We start from the raw sequence: 17,581 nt of genomic DNA on the forward strand, positions 1-17,581 counted from the left end.
AATTACAGTTGATAGCAATATTTACGATCTTTGGAGATCAAGAGAGAATGGTACTATGCGAACTATGGCAGTGCAGGATGGATTATATCTTAAATTCCTCCAAATTATATATTGGTATGCAAAATATTTTGTTATGCATGTACATCATTATGAGATCGATCCTAAAATAACTACATGCAACGAAGAAATTAGGCACTTACTTAAATTAGATAATGTTTGTAATGATGAATAGGTATGTAGAGTGAAATCTATTATTATTGAGGGAAAGAGTAAAATATTTTAGTGAACAACTCACTTAGTGGATAATGCAAAATATAAAAGTAAGAATTCTCGCTCCTATACAGTACGAAGAGAAAGAAAGAAAGTTTCCAAGAATTGTATAGATGTCAAGACAAAATGATTCTATTTTCTGTAAAATTTACCGCTAAAGATTCATTTGATATCAATACATAGGAAGAACTCGAACAACAATGAAGTGACGAAGAAATAAAATTGTTTTGAGGTGTTATACCGAGATTTTAATCCAGTTTGGTGATTGAAAGTGACGCAAATAGCAAATACTTTCCAAATCCTGAAAAATATCAAAAAAAGCGAAATGTTATTAATGAATCCATTGATGACTTTGGCTCACTTGTTTCAAATGAAAATCAAATATTAAAATGCATTTATAAGTTTTATTGTATTTTGTAATTATCGAACACAGTTGATGAGAGTTGTAAAGAATCAGTTTTAATCTTGGTAAATTCATCCGTACCTGCTGATGATACGTATTTGAGTATTGTCATACAAGGGTTGATAAAATACATGCAGCTATAAATATAATGTCTAAAATTAGATATTTTGGTCTGGTTAAATCGATAAAGTAGTTGTATTTTACAACGTTTTAAATTATGAATATGATAACCTGTTAGAGATTTTTTCTTCTTCAGATCGTTAACAAGGAATAAATTACGTCATGGACAGTGAGATTTGATACAATATCATTTTTTACAACACCAAGAGCGACTAAAGAAGCTGGAAATATTGGCGACCTATGAGACTATTTAATGTAGATGATACTATTTTGACGAGGGTTATGGCTCATGGTTTGAAATGGGTATTACCCAAAATTATGCCTCTAATTCAGACATGCTCTATAATTTGAAGGGATATTGCTGATACAACATTCACTGTAGGGGATGTCATTGCTATGACCTAGAGGGACAACATCGAGGGATATACCTTAAAAATTGATAAAAGCAACGTTTTTGACAGAGTCAAAAGTTTGTCTCATTCACATAAATTTTGGATTTGGTCAAATTTTTATTCAGCCGATATTAAAGACAGTGTTAAATGCAGTGTGCATCTAACACCATTCTTTCCGATTAAAACTTCTCTCTGATAAGGCTGTTCTCTATCGGTAATGCTATATATAATACCAGTTGAACGTTAAGGGTGATACTAGAGTGGCAAATGTATTTTTTCTAGTGAGTAAATGTTTCCAAAACAAAATACCCTACTCCAAAAGGAAACAGCGGCTGGTTTACGGACAATCAAGCTACTTAAAAGCGAGTAAAACATTTGTGCTATACATGAACAGAAGTCATACAATTTAGTATCACCTCTGTGTAATAAGTTTTAATTTTAGACAAAGTGTTATTCTAACTGAGCTCCAGCACTAGTTCCCAAAATTAAGATAACGTGATCACAATGTTGAAATTGGAGCTGTCTGCAGAATTCAACAGAGACTGCCTGATGAATTAAATAAAAGTTCCGTTTGTTTTCTTTATTCCCTTTTGAACCAGATCCTTTACAATATAAACCAAGTACAATAAATGATTGATTAATAGATTCTTTCTTTGCTAATGTCATGGTTGTACCATCGGCATGTTGAAAGACTTTACTTGTACTGCTAGACAATAGAAATAGAGCAACATTGACATAATAATTTATAATTATAGCGAGCCCTAAATGTTCCGCTTCAAATAAATATAGTATAGTTAGTATAGGGCAACTTTGGAGGACTGAATGTTTAATTGAAAAGGCTTTCATTAAATGCATTTAACACTGTTTCTAATTTCAATATAAAATATTTGTATCCATTAAATAAAACTGTCACCAAACCCGAATTGTCGTAAAAGAGATACCAGTATGAATGGTTGACTCTGTGAAAAGCTTTTTCTTGATCAGTTTCATCACCTCTTTCTTCACCATCTGCACCCTGTATTACTTCATCAACCTCGTGTTCATCATCTTCTACAACTTGAATCCCCAATCTATCTTCCTTTGTGGCAAGGTCAGCAATTCGGTAATTAATTTCTTCAATTTAATCATTTAGCATGTAACATCTTTAGGCAGTTGTATTTCTTAAGTCATATTTCCCACATGAACACAAATAAAGAAAATTTCCACAATTGTCAGAGCTTGGCCTTTTGTACTTCCTAGGAACATGACGCTGTTTCCAACACTTGTGGCACACGAAATCTGTGCAATCTGTCATCATGCGACCCGGGTCAAGACAAAAAGAGCGCACCTTTACTTGATTATCATGCAATAACTTAACGAACTAATGGTCACTTACAGTTTGATGCTTCCGACTGTAGGGCTAAGATTTTATCTCTTTTGGAAAACTGTATTTTACATAATATTACAAATCTATGTTCTTAACCTAAGTAATAGAAAAGATGTAAAACCAGCAAGTATTGTAAAATGTAACAAATAATTTCTCTAGAATACGAAATAAAACATGAAATAACAAATAATAAATATTTAAAAAATAACAAACAATCAAAATTAAATATCCAAAACAAAAATGCGTCACGTCTGTCACACGATTTCTAGGGTAGTATCTATCCTGAATGGGAGATAGGAATTCCACTCCGTATTCTCTTATCTTGATACCTATCTCTTCGTCGGAAACGTGTGCAGGTAGGCGACGTATTTATACAATAATAGTGTCAGAATATGAGGAAGTACAGTCATAGTTATCACTGCCAATTCCACTTTAGATTATACTCTTTATTTGGCAACGTAACCTCATACAAATTTGAAACTTTCGGCACAACTACATAGAAAGACATTTTGTTTTTTCGTTGACTGATTGGATCGTGAAAGTTGTTATGTCCTAAGCATAGGTAGGGCGTATTTCTAAAGCTAGTCACATGATCACATCTATTCATTCCGCGCTGACGTAGATTTCTTGTGACCAGAGATTCATACTCCAAAACTCTCTTCAGTCAGTTTGTCTTTCGATGTCAATGCGTCTCACAAATAACTGAATGTCCAATTTGCCGTAATTATAGACAGGGTAGCTTGAATCGAACAACACATTGCAGATAGCTCTCGATCGGATTATGCAAAGTCACATATTGTTTCATTGAGAAAGACACATTTCCTTGTTTAAAATAATCCGATATCGAGTAGTAGAAAATAATTGATACATCTTATTTATGACAATGATATATGGGCGTGTTTGGGATTTAAGGCAGTCATAAAGTCTAGTACACCCCGGTAAAACATTTTATGGAAACAACAACACTAACCTCTTAGCTGCATTAGTTGACTACCTAATCAATTGTTTATAATGAACGTTCTAGTTCCATTAGTTGCCTCCCTTGGTTCGACAAAAGAAAAACGATTGACCCCCTCCTGCAACAATTGAATAAATGGCGAATCCGAAAGGAGGATTGCGTTTTACTAAGGAGCATATATCAGATGGGACTTTCACAACCAAATGTGCCATTCTTCTTAATTTATTATTATTATTATTATTATTATTATTATTATTATTATTAGTATTATTATTCTTATACCCTTGATAACTGTTTATCTACTGTTCTAAATATGAAGTTGAAAGGGACTTATTTTTCATGTCCTTAAATAAGCAGCACTTAAATGTCCTCCATATGTTTCACAGACAAATGTTTTTGTGCATGGGAACACATTTGATATAATGTCAACATGAATATCGATGTTTCTGGCTGTATTTGAACAACCTCTCATTTTAAATTCTGATAATTCATGTGGTTGGAAAATATTCATGTTCACATAACTTATAAAGGCAGGAATTGTTTGTGTTTAGGACGTTGTTTGTGAATCAAATCCTGAGATCAAAGCGAAAAATACAGAAAACTTACAATTGTATAATAGAAAGTATACCTTTAGAATGACACAAAAGAATCAAACCCCACCGTGACCAATTGAAGAAATACTATGTATCCCAAAATTGATAGCAAATTGTATGACCTCTATTCATATACACCACAATTATTTTACAGGCTCATCTAAAGTTTAATTTTCGAGAACCAGCCTCCGTTTCCTTCCGGAGCAGGATATCAAGTTTGGAAACATGTAATCACTGGAAATGTGTAAATTTGCCTTTTAAGAGCACATATTGTACGGATTAACGAAAAATTGAAACAAAATAAATTCCATTTTTAATATGGCAATGTCATGTCAGAGGTCAAAACTTTTCGGCACTTTTGGGTGGGATCGCAGGGGTGGTTCAGTATGTATTTTTCACAGGGAGCGCAAAGAAGACCGCAAGCTGACTGTGGGATTTAGCAGCTAGTGAGGGCCAGGGAGACAAACACTCATTTTTGTCTGGGGGTGGGGAAGGGTGATGCCGGCGGTGGGGTGGGAAACACGGGGAGGCTTGTCCACCTGATCACTGTCGAACGTTCCAATGCTATATCATTACATGCCACATTGTTTTTCTTTTGCTTGTATCATGTCCTTGACAAATTGTTTTCTGTACCTTTAAATTCTCTACAATAATTGATACAGTGCCAAAGAAAAGAACTTAATATTTTACATGCATGTATCAACTTCTATATAGGATCTCAACAAAATACATGGCTTAAGGGTGAAAGTAATGTTACCTTGACCTTTTGTTATATTTCACTTTAGCTGCATGTACATTTGACATTTTATTATTGCTAGAACGGTGTAGAAGGTCCAAATTCGCACCAAAAAAGCCGTCATTGAAGCGTGAAAAGTAAATTACATTGACCCACATTTTATATATGAAATCAGATACATATTTACTGAATGTGCCTTTTATTTATATTTTTGTGCCTGAAGATAAATGATAATTTGATGTTATGAATTTAAAATTAAAAACAAAAAACAAAAACCAAATAAAAGTGATTAGCAGAGCGTGGTTTCGATCCACGGACCTCTGGGTTATGGGCCCAGCACGCTTCCACTGCGCCACTCTGCTGTTAGTTGTTATTGTTGTTGTTATAGGGTTTAACGCCATTTTTCAGCACAAGATAGGCTATACATGGCGGCCAGTATTAATGGTGGAGGAAGAACCCGGGAAAACCCCGGAAAGAACCACCGACCCACGAGAAGCTACCGGCAAGCTTTCTCACATGTCCACATTGGCCGAGCCCGAGACTCGAACCCACGCAGACAGAGGTGAGATGGCAGTGATCCGTGACGGAGAGCGCTTTAGACCACTCGGCCACTCGGCTCTGCTGTTAGAAAACATTGATTTTTATAACTTTAAAAAAAATGGAACTGATATTCACTTATCTGATGTAATACTTACCGAAGTGATGAATACAACGAATGTTCGTACGAGTTTTTTCCCTTGCCTAACAATCCATTGATATGAACATGCTTGCTCACTAAGGGACCGACCATGTATTTGTTTCTGTTTATTGGGTGGGTAGGTGGGTAATGTTGAGTTTTCTCCCAGCCAGGAGAATTGTTTTAATTTACCTGAAGATATATATTTCTTCTTTGAAAGAATATCATGCACTAGGTTCTTTATGTGCACATCAGTTAGAGCTAGGATGGTTCGACGGTTAGAATTTTTTTCTGTCTGAAAAAGACATATATTGAATCGTGAATATCAGACAAAAGTTGTGTGTGGTTTAGGCCAGGTAGCTATAGATCACTCCCTACATAAATAGTGTACTCATCAAAATACACCGGACGAGGTGGCCGAGTGGTTAAGGCGATGGACTGCTAATCCATTGGGGTCTCCCCGCGTGGGTTCGAATCCCATCTTCGTCGATATACATTTTATCTGATGTGTAGAACTTTTAGTTATGACTACAAACCGTATTCATCAATATTGTAATGTGATATCGTCACGTCAGAAAGAAAACACGCCTAATGATGTCTCCATGATTTTTTTTGGTGGTTTGTGTCTTGAATGGACTGACGTTTTGTGCATGTTTGTGACAGGTTTGTGTATTGACCTGTTCCGGCTGCATCTTTATAATCGAGTTGTACTTTTTGTGCGTGTGGAACATTTTATCTCCCACAGGAGAAAAAAAAAACAACAACATTTCTTGGCATTGAAATAAAGTCCCAGTAGTGCTAACATGCATGCGGGAAGTGTAGCCAAATATCAATGCCGCGAATCGGCCGATTAGCAGAAACATTTAGGGTTGCGAGCAAGGCAAAAGGGATCAAGTTAAGGTTTGGGAGGGTAAGGGGTGAGTTGTTTCCAAAATTCCAAAACGGCACCAAAGCACACGCGTATGTGTCTGTTTACTAGAAGTGTGTGTAATACCCATTAAAACGATGGTCAAATTTTAAGTAACAGGAGACTGTACGTTTGTATACTCGGATAGTCTTGGACAACAATCTACAATTGCGGTTAATGTTAAGAAGGTCAAAGAAACTGATGTTATCAGAAGTGTAGAAGAAATGACGGGGAAAATGTTCGTTTATGTAGCTGTCCTTTCACCTGTTCATACTTTAAGTACCTGTGTACCAAACTGATTAAAATCAGATCTCCGCTGTTACCAAATGAAGATCTGACAGCGATCGCTTAGAAGGCATATTCTGGTACCTATGCTATTACCATAATTGCTAATTTTATCAACCAGTCAGATGAGGTCTAATATCTTTGCGTTTTGAGAAAGAGCACCGTGGGTGAAAAGGATGAATGTGTATCGAACGATTTGATTCACTTTCAGATTTTTTGAAAGTTGCATTTCCATTGGCTAATTTAATGGTCACCTGAATGTCATTCTTCAGTGGTCGTCGTCACATCTTCACGTAGGACAGCGGAGATCTGATTTTATCAGATTGGTGTCTATGTTGACCGGGGTATAGATATTCCTCTTCATATTCTTTCTAATTTCTACTTATTTCTTCTTCTAAAAGGTACACAGGTACATCAAGTATGAACATGTGAACGTAATACCTTCCAGATGTATAGCGCACAAGCAATGGACTCTCTCCAGTTCACTTATATTCTGAGGGCTAGGGTTAAATTAAGTTTCACAATAATACAACGTTCATGGAATCGCGGTAGTTTCATGGAAAATATAATTTGTGAGCCGACTAATTCCATACCTGTGTACTCCAATATTAATAAAACCAATAACGTACTTGCAAGTTTATCTTTAACCTCTTTAAGTTTTGTATATAATCTGCTATACTTAGACACGTTAACACCAAAATGTCTACATAACTGCTGTTTCTGGAGCACTCTCAAAATCCAAGAACCATTTTCACTTGTTTCGTTTGTAGTCAGACGACTTTTCGGTGAACACAACGATCTTAGGTTTCTAGAAGTTATATCCAAATGCCGACTTTATGGAGTGCACGTTGCATATAAAACAGTATCTGATCCACTAATACCGTGTGCAACAATTGTGGAGACCAATACGAGTTATAGCACTACCTTGGTAGGTGGTTACAATAGCTGCAATTGATCAGCATAACAAACACATACGTATCGATGATATTGCTATTCGAGAGCTTCATAATTACAGTTGATAGCAATATTTACGATCTTTGGAGATCAAGAGAGAATGGTACTATGCGAACTATGGCAGTGCAGGATGGATTATATCTTAAATTCCTCCAAATTATATATTGGTATGCAAAATATTTTGTTATGCATGTGCATCATTATGAGATCGATCCTAAAATAACTACATGCAACGAAGAAATTAGGCACTTACTTAAATTAGATAATGTTTGTAATGATGAATAGGTATGTAGAGTGAAATCTATTATTATTGAGGGAAAGAGTAAAATATTTTAGTGAACAACTCACTTAGTGGATAATGCAAAATATAAAAGTAAGAATTCTCGCTCCTATACAGTACGAAGAGAAAGAAAGAAAGTTTCCAAGAATTGTATAGATGTCAAGACAAAATGATTCTATTTTCTGTAAAATTTACCGCTAAAGATTCATTTGATATCAATACATAGGAAGAACTCGAACAACAATGAAGTGACTAAGAAATAAAATTGTTTTGAGGTGTTATACCGAGATATTAATCCAATTTGGTGATTGAAAGTGACGCAAATAGCAAATACTTTCCAAATCCTGAAAAATATCAATAAAAGCGAAATGTTATTAATGAATCCATTGATGACTTTGGCTCACTTGTTTCAAATGAAAATCAAATATTAAAATGCATTTATAAGTTTTATTGTATTTTGTAATTATCGAACACAGTTGATGAGAGTTGTAAAGAATCAGTTTTAATCTTGGTAAATTCATCCGTACCTGCTGATGATACGTATTTGAGTAGGGTCATACAAGGGTTGATAAAATACATGCAGCTATAAATATAATGTCTAAAATTAGATATTTTGGTCTGGTTAAATCGATAAAGTAGTTGTATTTTACAACGTTTTAAATTATGAATATGATAACCTGTTAGAGATTTTTTCTTCTTCAGATCGTTAACAAGGAATCAATTACGTCATGGACAGTGAGATTTGATACAATATCATTTTTTACAACACCAAGAGCGACTAAAGAAGCTGGAAATATTGGCGACCTATGAGACTATTTAATGTAGATGATACTATTTTGACGAGGGTTATGGCTCATGGTTTGAAATGGGTATTACCCAAAATTATGCCTCTAATTCAGACATGCTCTATAATTTGAAGGGATATTGCTGATACAGCATTCACTGTAGGAGATGTCATTGCTATGACCTAGAGGGACAACATCGAGGGATATACCTTAAAAATTGATAAAAGCAACGTTTTTGACAGAGTCAAAAGTTTGTCTCATTCACATAAATTTTGGATTTGGTCAAATTTTTATTCAGCCGCTATTAAAGACAGTGTTAAATGCAGTGTGCATCTAACACCATTCTTTCCGATTAAAACTTCTCTCTGATAAGGCTGTTCTCTATCGGTAATGCTATATATAATACCAGTTGAACGTTAAGGGTGATACTAGAGTGGCAAATGTATTTTTTCTAGTGAGTAAATGTTTCCAAAACAAAATACCCTACTCCAAAAGGAAACAGCGGCTGGTTTACGGACAATCAAGCTACTTAAAAGCGAGTAAAACATTTGTGCTATACATGAACAGAAGTCATACAATTTAGTATCACCTCTGTGTAATAAGTTTTAATTTTAGACAAAGTGTTATTCTAACTGAGCTCCAGCACTAGTTCCCAAAATTAAGATAACGTGATCACAATGTTGAAATTGGAGCTGTCTGCAGAATTCAACAGAGACTGCTTGATGAATTAAATAAAAGTTCCGTTTGTTTTCTTTATTCCCTTTTGAACCAGATCCTTTACAATATAAACCAAGTACAATAAATGATTGATTAATAGATTCTTTCTTTGCTAATGTCATGGTTGTACCATCGGCATGTTGAAAGACTTTACTTGTACTGCTAGACAATAGAAATAGAGCAACATTGACATAATAATTTATAATTATAGCGAGCCCTAAATGTTCCGCTTCAAATAAATATAGTATAGTTAGTATAGGGCAACTTTGGAGGACTGAATGTTTAATTGAAAAGGCTTTCATTAAATGCATTTAACACTGTTTCTAATTTCAATATAAAATATTTGTATCCATTAAATAAAACTGTCACCAAACCCGAATTGTCGTAAAAGAGATACCAGTATGAATGGTTGACTCTGTGAAAAGCTTTTTCTTGATCAGTTTCATCACCTCTTTCTTCACCATCTGCACCCTGTATTACTTCATCAACCTCGTGTTCATCATCTTCTACAACTTGAATCCCCAATCTATCTTCCTTTGTGGCAAGGTCAGCAATTCGGTAATTAATTTCTTCAATTTAATCATTTAGCATGTAACATCTTTAGGCAGTTGTATTTCTTAAGTCATATTTCCCACATGAACACAAATAAAGAAAATTTCCACAATTGTCAGAGCTTGGCCTTTTGTACTTCCTAGGAACATGACGCTGTTTCCAACACTTGTGGCACACGAAATCTGTGCAATCTGTCATCATGCGACCCGGGTCAAGACAAAAAGAGCGCACCTTTACTTGATTATCATGCAATAACTTAACGAACTAATGGTCACTTACAGTTTGATGCTTCCGACTGTAGGGCTAAGATTTTATCTCTTTTGGAAAACTGTATTTTACATAATATTACAAATCTATGTTCTTAACCTAAGTAATAGAAAAGATGTAAAACCAGCAAGTATTGTAAAATGTAACAAATAATTTCTCTAGAATACGAAATAAAACATGAAATAACAAATAATAAATATTTAAAAAATAACAAACAATCAAAATTAAATATCCAAAACAAAAATGCGTCACGTCTGTCACACGATTTCTAGGGTAGTATCTATCCTGAATGGGAGATAGGAATTCCACTCCGTATTCTCTTATCTTGATACCTATCTCTTCGTCGGAAACGTGTGCAGGTAGGCGTCGTATTTATACAATAATAGTGTCAGAATATGAGGAAGTACAGTCATAGTTATCACTGCCAATTCCACTTTAGATTATACTCTTTATTTGGCAACGTAACCTCATATAAATTTGAAACTTTCGGCACAACTACATAGAAAGACATTTTGTTTTTTCGTTGACTGATTGGATCGTGAAAGTTGTTATGTCCTAAGCATAGGTAGGGCGTATTTCTAAAGCTAGTCACATGATCACATCTATTCATTCCGCGCTGACGTAGATTTCTTGTGACCAGAGATTCATACTCCAAAACTCTCTTCAGTCAGTTTGTCTTTCGATGTCAATGCGTCTCACAAATAACTGAATGTCCAATTTGCCGTAATTATAGACAGGGTAGCTTGAATCGAACAACACATTGCAGATAGCTCTCGATCGGATTATGCAAAGTCACATATTGTTTCATTGAGAAAGACACATTTCCTTGTTTAAAATAATCCGATATCGAGTAGTAGAAAATAATTGATACATCTTATTTATGACAATGATATATGGGCGTGTTTGGGATTTAAGGCAGTCATAAAGTCTAGTACACCCGGTAAAACATTTTATGGAAACAACAACACTAACCTCTTAGCTGCATTAGTTGACTACCTAATCAATTGTTTATAATGAACGTTCTAGTTCCATTAGTTGCCTCCCTTGGTTCGACAAAAGAAAAACGATTGACCCCCTCCTGCAACAATTGAATAAATGGCGAATCCGAAAGGAGGATTGCGTTTTACTAAGGAGCATATATCAGATGGGACTTTCACAACCAAATGTGCCATTCTTCTTAATTTATTATTATTATTATTATTATTATTATTATTATTATTATTATTAGTATTCTTATACCCTTGATAACTGTTTATCTACTGTTCTAAATATGAAGTTGAAAGGGACTTATTTTTCATGTCCTTAAATAAGCAGCACTTAAATGTCCTCCATATGTTTCACAGACAAATGTTTTTGTGCATGGGAACACATTTGATATAATGTCAACATGAATATCGATGTTTCTGGCTGTATTTGAACAACCTCTCATTTTAAATTCTGATAATTCATGTGGTTGGAAAATATTCATGTTCACATAACTTATAAAGGCAGGAATTGTTTGTGTTTAGGACGTTGTTTGTGAATCAAATCCTGAGATCAAAGCGAAAAATACAGAAAACTTACAATTGTATAATAGAAAGTATACCTTTAGAATGACACAAAAGAATCAAACCCCACCGTGACCAATTGAAGAAATACTATGTATCCCAAAATTGATAGCAAATTGTATGACCTCTATTCATATACACCACAATTATTTTACAGGCTCATCTAAAGTTTAATTTTCGAGAACCAGCCTCCGTTTCCTTCCGGAGCAGGATATCAAGTTTGGAAACATGTAATCACTGGAAATGTGTAAATTTGCCTTTTAAGAGCACATATTGTACGGATTAACGAAAAATTGAAACAAAATAAATTCCATTTTTAATATGGCAATGTCATGTCAGAGGTCAAAACTTTTCGGCACTTTTGGGTGGGATCGCAGGGGTGGTTCAGTATGTATTTTTCACAGGGAGCGCAAAGAAGACCGCAAGCTGACTGTGGGATTTAGCAGCTAGTGAGGGCCAGGGAGACAAACACTCATTTTTGTCTGGGGGTGGGGAAGGGTGATGCCGGCGGTGGGGTGGGAAACACGGGGAGGCTTGTCCACCTGATCACTGTCGAACGTTCCAATGCTATATCATTACATGCCACATTGTTTTTCTTTTGCTTGTATCATGTCCTTGACAAATTGTTTTCTGTACCTTTAAATTCTCTACAATAATTGATACAGTGCCAAAGAAAAGAACTTAATATTTTACATGCATGTATCAACTTCTATATAGGATCTCAACAAAATACATGGCTTAAGGGTGAAAGTAATGTTACCTTGACCTTTTGTTATATTTCACTTTAGCTGCATGTACATTTGACATTTTATTATTGCTAGAACGGTGTAGAAGGTCCAAATTCGCACCAAAAAAGCCGTCATTGAAGCGTGAAAAGTAAATTACATTGACCCACATTTTATATATGAAATCAGATACATATTTACTGAATGTGCCTTTTATTTATATTTTTGTGCCTGAAGATAAATGATAATTTGATGTTATGAATTTAAAATTAAAAACAAAAAACAAAAACCAAATAAAAGTGATTAGCAGAGCGTGGTTTCGATCCACGGACCTCTGGGTTATGGGCCCAGCACGCTTCCACTGCGCCACCCTGCTGTTAGTTGTTATTGTTGTTGTTATAGGGTTTAACGCCATTTTTCAGCACAAGATAGGCTATACATGGCGGCCAGTATTAATGGTGGAGGAAGAACCCGGGAAAACCCCGGAAAGAACCACCGACCCACGAGAAGCTACCGGCAAGCTTTCTCACATGTCCACATTGGCCGAGCCCGAGACTCGAACCCACGCAGACAGAGGTGAGATGGCAGTGATCCGTGACGGAGAGCGCTTTAGACCACTCGGCCACTCGGCTCTGCTGTTAGAAAACATTGATTTTTATAACTTTAAAAAAAATGGAACTGATATTCACTTATCTGATGTAATACTTACCGAAGTGATGAATACAACGAATGTTCGTACGAGTTTTTTCCCTTGCCTAACAATCCATTGATATGAACATGCTTGCTCACTAAGGGACCGACCATGTATTTGTTTCTGTTTATTGGGTGGGTAGGTGGGTAATGTTGAGTTTTCTCCCAGCCAGGAGAATTGTTTTAATTTACCTGAAGATATATATTTCTTCTTTGAAAGAATATCATGCACTAGGTTCTTTATGTGCACATCAGTTAGAGCTAGGATGGTTCGACGGTTAGAATTTTTTTCTGTCTGAAAAAGACATATATTGAATCGTGAATATCAGACAAAAGTTGTGTGTGGTTTAGGCCAGGTAGCTATAGATCACTCCCTACATAAATAGTGTACTCATCAAAATACACCGGACGAGGTGGCCGAGTGGTTAAGGCGATGGACTGCTAATCCATTGGGGTCTCCCCGCGTGGGTTCGAATCCCATCTTCGTCGATATACATTTTATCTGATGTGTAGAACTTTTAGTTATGACTACAAACCGTATTCATCAATATTGTAATGTGATATCGTCACGTCAGAAAGAAAACACGCCTAATGATGTCTCCATGATTTGTTTTGGTGGTTTGTGTCTTGAATGGACTGACGTTTTGTGCATGTTTGTGACAGGTTTGTGTATTGACCTGTTCCGGCTGCATCTTTATAATCGAGTTGTACTTTTTGTGCGTGTGGAACATTTTATCTCCCACAGGAGAAAAAAAAAAACAACAACATTTCTTGGCATTGAAATAAAGTCCCAGTAGTGCTAACATGCATGCGGGAAGTGTAGCCAAATATCAATGCCGCGAATCGGCCGATTAGCAGAAACATTTAGGGTTGCGAGCAAGGCAAAAGGGATCAAGTTAAGGTTTGGGAGGGTAAGGGGTGAGTTGTTTCCAAAATTCCAAAACGGCACCAAAGCACACGCGTATGTGTCTGTTTACTAGAAGTGTGTGTAATACCCATTAAAACGATGGTCAAATTTTAAGTAACAGGAGACTGTACGTTTGTATACTCGGATAGTCTTGGACAACAATCTACAATTGCGGTTAATGTTAAGAAGGTCAAAGAAACTGATGTTATCAGAAGTGTAGAAGAAATGACGGGGAAAATGTTCGTTTATGTAGCTGTCCTTTCACCTGTTCATACTTTAAGTACCTGTGTACCAAACTGATTAAAATCAGATCTCCGCTGTTACCAAATGAAGATCTGACAGCGATCGCTTAGAAGGCATATTCTGGTACCTATGCTATTACCATAATTGCTAATTTTATCAACCAGTCAGATGAGGTCTAATATCTTTGCGTTTTGAGAAAGAGCACCGTGGGTGAAAAGGATGAATGTGTATCGAACGATTTGATTCACTTTCAGATTTTTTGAAAGTTGCATTTCCATTGGCTAATTTAATGGTCACCTGAATGTCATTCTTCAGTGGTCGTCGTCACATCTTCACGTAGGACAGCGGAGATCTGATTTTATCAGATTGGTGTCTATGTTGACCGGGGTATAGATATTCCTCTTCATATTCTTTCTAATTTCTACTTATTTCTTCTTCTAAAAGGTACACAGGTACATCAAGTATGAACATGTGAACGTAATACCTTCCAGATGTATAGCGCACAAGCAATGGACTCTCTCCAGTTCACTTATATTCTGAGGGCTAGGGTTAAATTAAGTTTCACAATAATACAACGTTCATGGAATCGCGGTAGTTTCATGGAAAATATAATTTGTGAGCCGACTAATTCCATACCTGTGTACTCCAATATTAATAAAACCAATAACGTACTTGCAAGTTTATCTTTAACCTCTTTAAGTTTTGTATATAATCTGCTATACTTAGACACGTTAACACCAAAATGTCTACATAACTGCTGTTTCTGGAGCACTCTCAAAATCCAAGAACCATTTTCACTTGTTTCGTTTGTAGTCAGACGACTTTTCGGTGAACACAACGATCTTAGGTTTCTAGAAGTTATATCCAAATGCCGACTTTATGGAGTGCACGTTGCATATAAAACAGTATCTGATCCACTAATACCGTGTGCAACAATTGTGGAGACCAATACGAGTTATAGCACTACCTTGGTAGGTGGTTACAATAGCTGCAATTGATCAGCATAACAAACACATACGTATCGATGATATTGCTATTCGAGAGCTTCATAATTACAGTTGATAGCAATATTTACGATCTTTGGAGATCAAGAGAGAATGGTACTATGCGAACTATGGCAGTGCAGGATGGATTATATCTTAAATTCCTCCAAATTATATATTGGTATGCAAAATATTTTGTTATGCATGTGCATCATTATGAGATCGATCCTAAAATAACTACATGCAACGAAGAAATTAGGCACTTACTTAAATTAGATAATGTTTGTAATGATGAATAGGTATGTAGAGTGAAATCTATTATTATTGAGGGAAAGAGTAAAATATTTTAGTGAACAACTCACTTAGTGGATAATGCAAAATATAAAAGTAAGAATTCTCGCTCCTATACAGTACGAAGAGAAAGAAAGAAAGTTTCCAAGAATTGTATAGATGTCAAGACAAAATGATTCTATTTTCTGTAAAATTTACCGCTAAAGATTCATTTGATATCAATACATAGGAAGAACTCGAACAACAATGAAGTGACTAAGAAATAAAATTGTTTTGAGGTGTTATACCGAGATATTAATCCAATTTGGTGATTGAAAGTGACGCAAATAGCAAATACTTTCCAAATCCTGAAAAATATCAACAAAAGCGAAATGTTATTAATGAATCCATTGATGACTTTGGCTCACTTGTTTCAAATGAAAATCAAATATTAAAATGCATTTATAAGTTTTATTGTATTTTGTAATTATCGAACACAGTTGATGAGAGTTGTAAAGAATCAGTTTTAATCTTGGTAAATTCATCCGTACCTGCTGATGATACGTATTTGAGTATTGTCATACAAGGGTTGATAAAATACATGCAGCTATAAATATAATGTCTAAAATTAGATATTTTGGTCTGGTTAAATCGATAAAGTAGTTGTATTTTACAACGTTTTAAATTATGAATATGATAACCTGTTAGAGATTTTTTCTTCTTCAGATCGTTAACAAGGAATCAATTACGTCATGGACAGTGAGATTTGATACAATATCATTTTTTACAACACCAAGAGCGACTAAAGAAGCTGGAAATATTGGCGACCTATGAGACTATTTAATGTAGATGATACTATTTTGACGAGGGTTATGGCTCATGGTTTGAAATGGGTATTACCCAAAATTATGCCTCTAATTCAGACATGCTCTATAATTTGAAGGGATATTGCTGATACAACATTCACTGTAGGAGATGTCATTGCTATGAGCTAGAGGGACAACATCGAGGGATATACCTTAAAAATTGATAAAAGCAACGTTTTTGACAGAATCAAAAGTTTGTCTCATTCACATAAATTTTGGATTTGGTCAAATTTTTATTCAGCCGATATTAAAGACAGTGTTAAATGCAGTGTGCATCTAACACCATTCTTTCCGATTAAAACTTCTCTCTGATAAGGCTGTTCTCTATCGGTAATGCTATATATAATACCAGTTGAACGTTAAGGGTGATACTAGAGTGGCAAATGTATTTTTTCTAGTGAGTAAATGTTTCCAAAACAAAATACCCTACTCCAAAAGGAAACAGCGGCTGGTTTACGGACAATCAAGCTACTTAAAAGCGAGTAAAACATTTGTGCTATACATGAACAGAAGTCATACAATTTAGTATCACCTCTGTGTAATAAGTTTTAATTTTAGACAAAGTGTTATTCTAACTGAGCTCCAGCACTAGTTCCCAAAATTAAGATAACGTGATCACAATGTTGAAATTGGAGCTGTCTGCAGAATTCAACAGAGACTGCCTGATGAATTAAATAAAAGTTCCGTTTGTTTTCTTTATTCCCTTTTGAACCAGATCCTTTACAATATAAACCAAGTACAATAAATGATTGATTAATAGATTCTTTCTTTGCTAATGTCATGGTTGTACCATCGGCATGTTGAAAGACTTTACTTGTACTGCTAGACAATAGAAATAGAGCAACATTGACATAATAATTTATAATTATAGCGAGCCCTAAATGTTCCGCTTCAAATAAATATAGTATAGTTAGTATAGGGCAACTTTGGAGGACTGAATGTTTAATTGAAAAGGCTTTCATTAAATGCATTTAACACTGTTTCTAATTTCAATATAAAATATTTGTATCCATTAAATAAAACTGTCACCAAACCCGAATTGTCGTAAAAGAGATACCAGTATGAATGGTTGACTCTGTGAAAAGCTTT

General features: G+C 35.3%; 3 non-coding genes across 3 annotated transcripts; 2 read left to right on the top strand and 1 right to left on the bottom strand.

The window, feature by feature from the left end:
- Positions 1-5,921: 5,921 nt before the first annotated feature.
- Trnas-gcu (transfer RNA serine (anticodon GCU)) lies at positions 5,922-6,003 on the top strand. The gene has a single exon. It is a non-coding gene; the product is annotated as a tRNA-Ser (tRNA).
- A 6,834-nt stretch (positions 6,004-12,837) lies between these two features.
- Trnam-cau (transfer RNA methionine (anticodon CAU)) lies at positions 12,838-12,909 on the bottom strand. The gene has a single exon. It is a non-coding gene; the product is annotated as a tRNA-Met (tRNA).
- A 721-nt stretch (positions 12,910-13,630) lies between these two features.
- Positions 13,631-13,712, top strand: Trnas-gcu (transfer RNA serine (anticodon GCU)). The gene has a single exon. It is a non-coding gene; the product is annotated as a tRNA-Ser (tRNA).
- The last annotated feature ends 3,869 nt before the right edge of the window (positions 13,713-17,581 follow it).

Source organism: Sinohyriopsis cumingii, unplaced genomic scaffold (genome assembly GCF_028554795.1).
Source record: "Sinohyriopsis cumingii isolate HCF-2022 unplaced genomic scaffold, ASM2855479v2 utg002914l, whole genome shotgun sequence".
NCBI classification, from domain to species: domain Eukaryota; kingdom Metazoa; phylum Mollusca; class Bivalvia; order Unionida; family Unionidae; genus Sinohyriopsis; species Sinohyriopsis cumingii.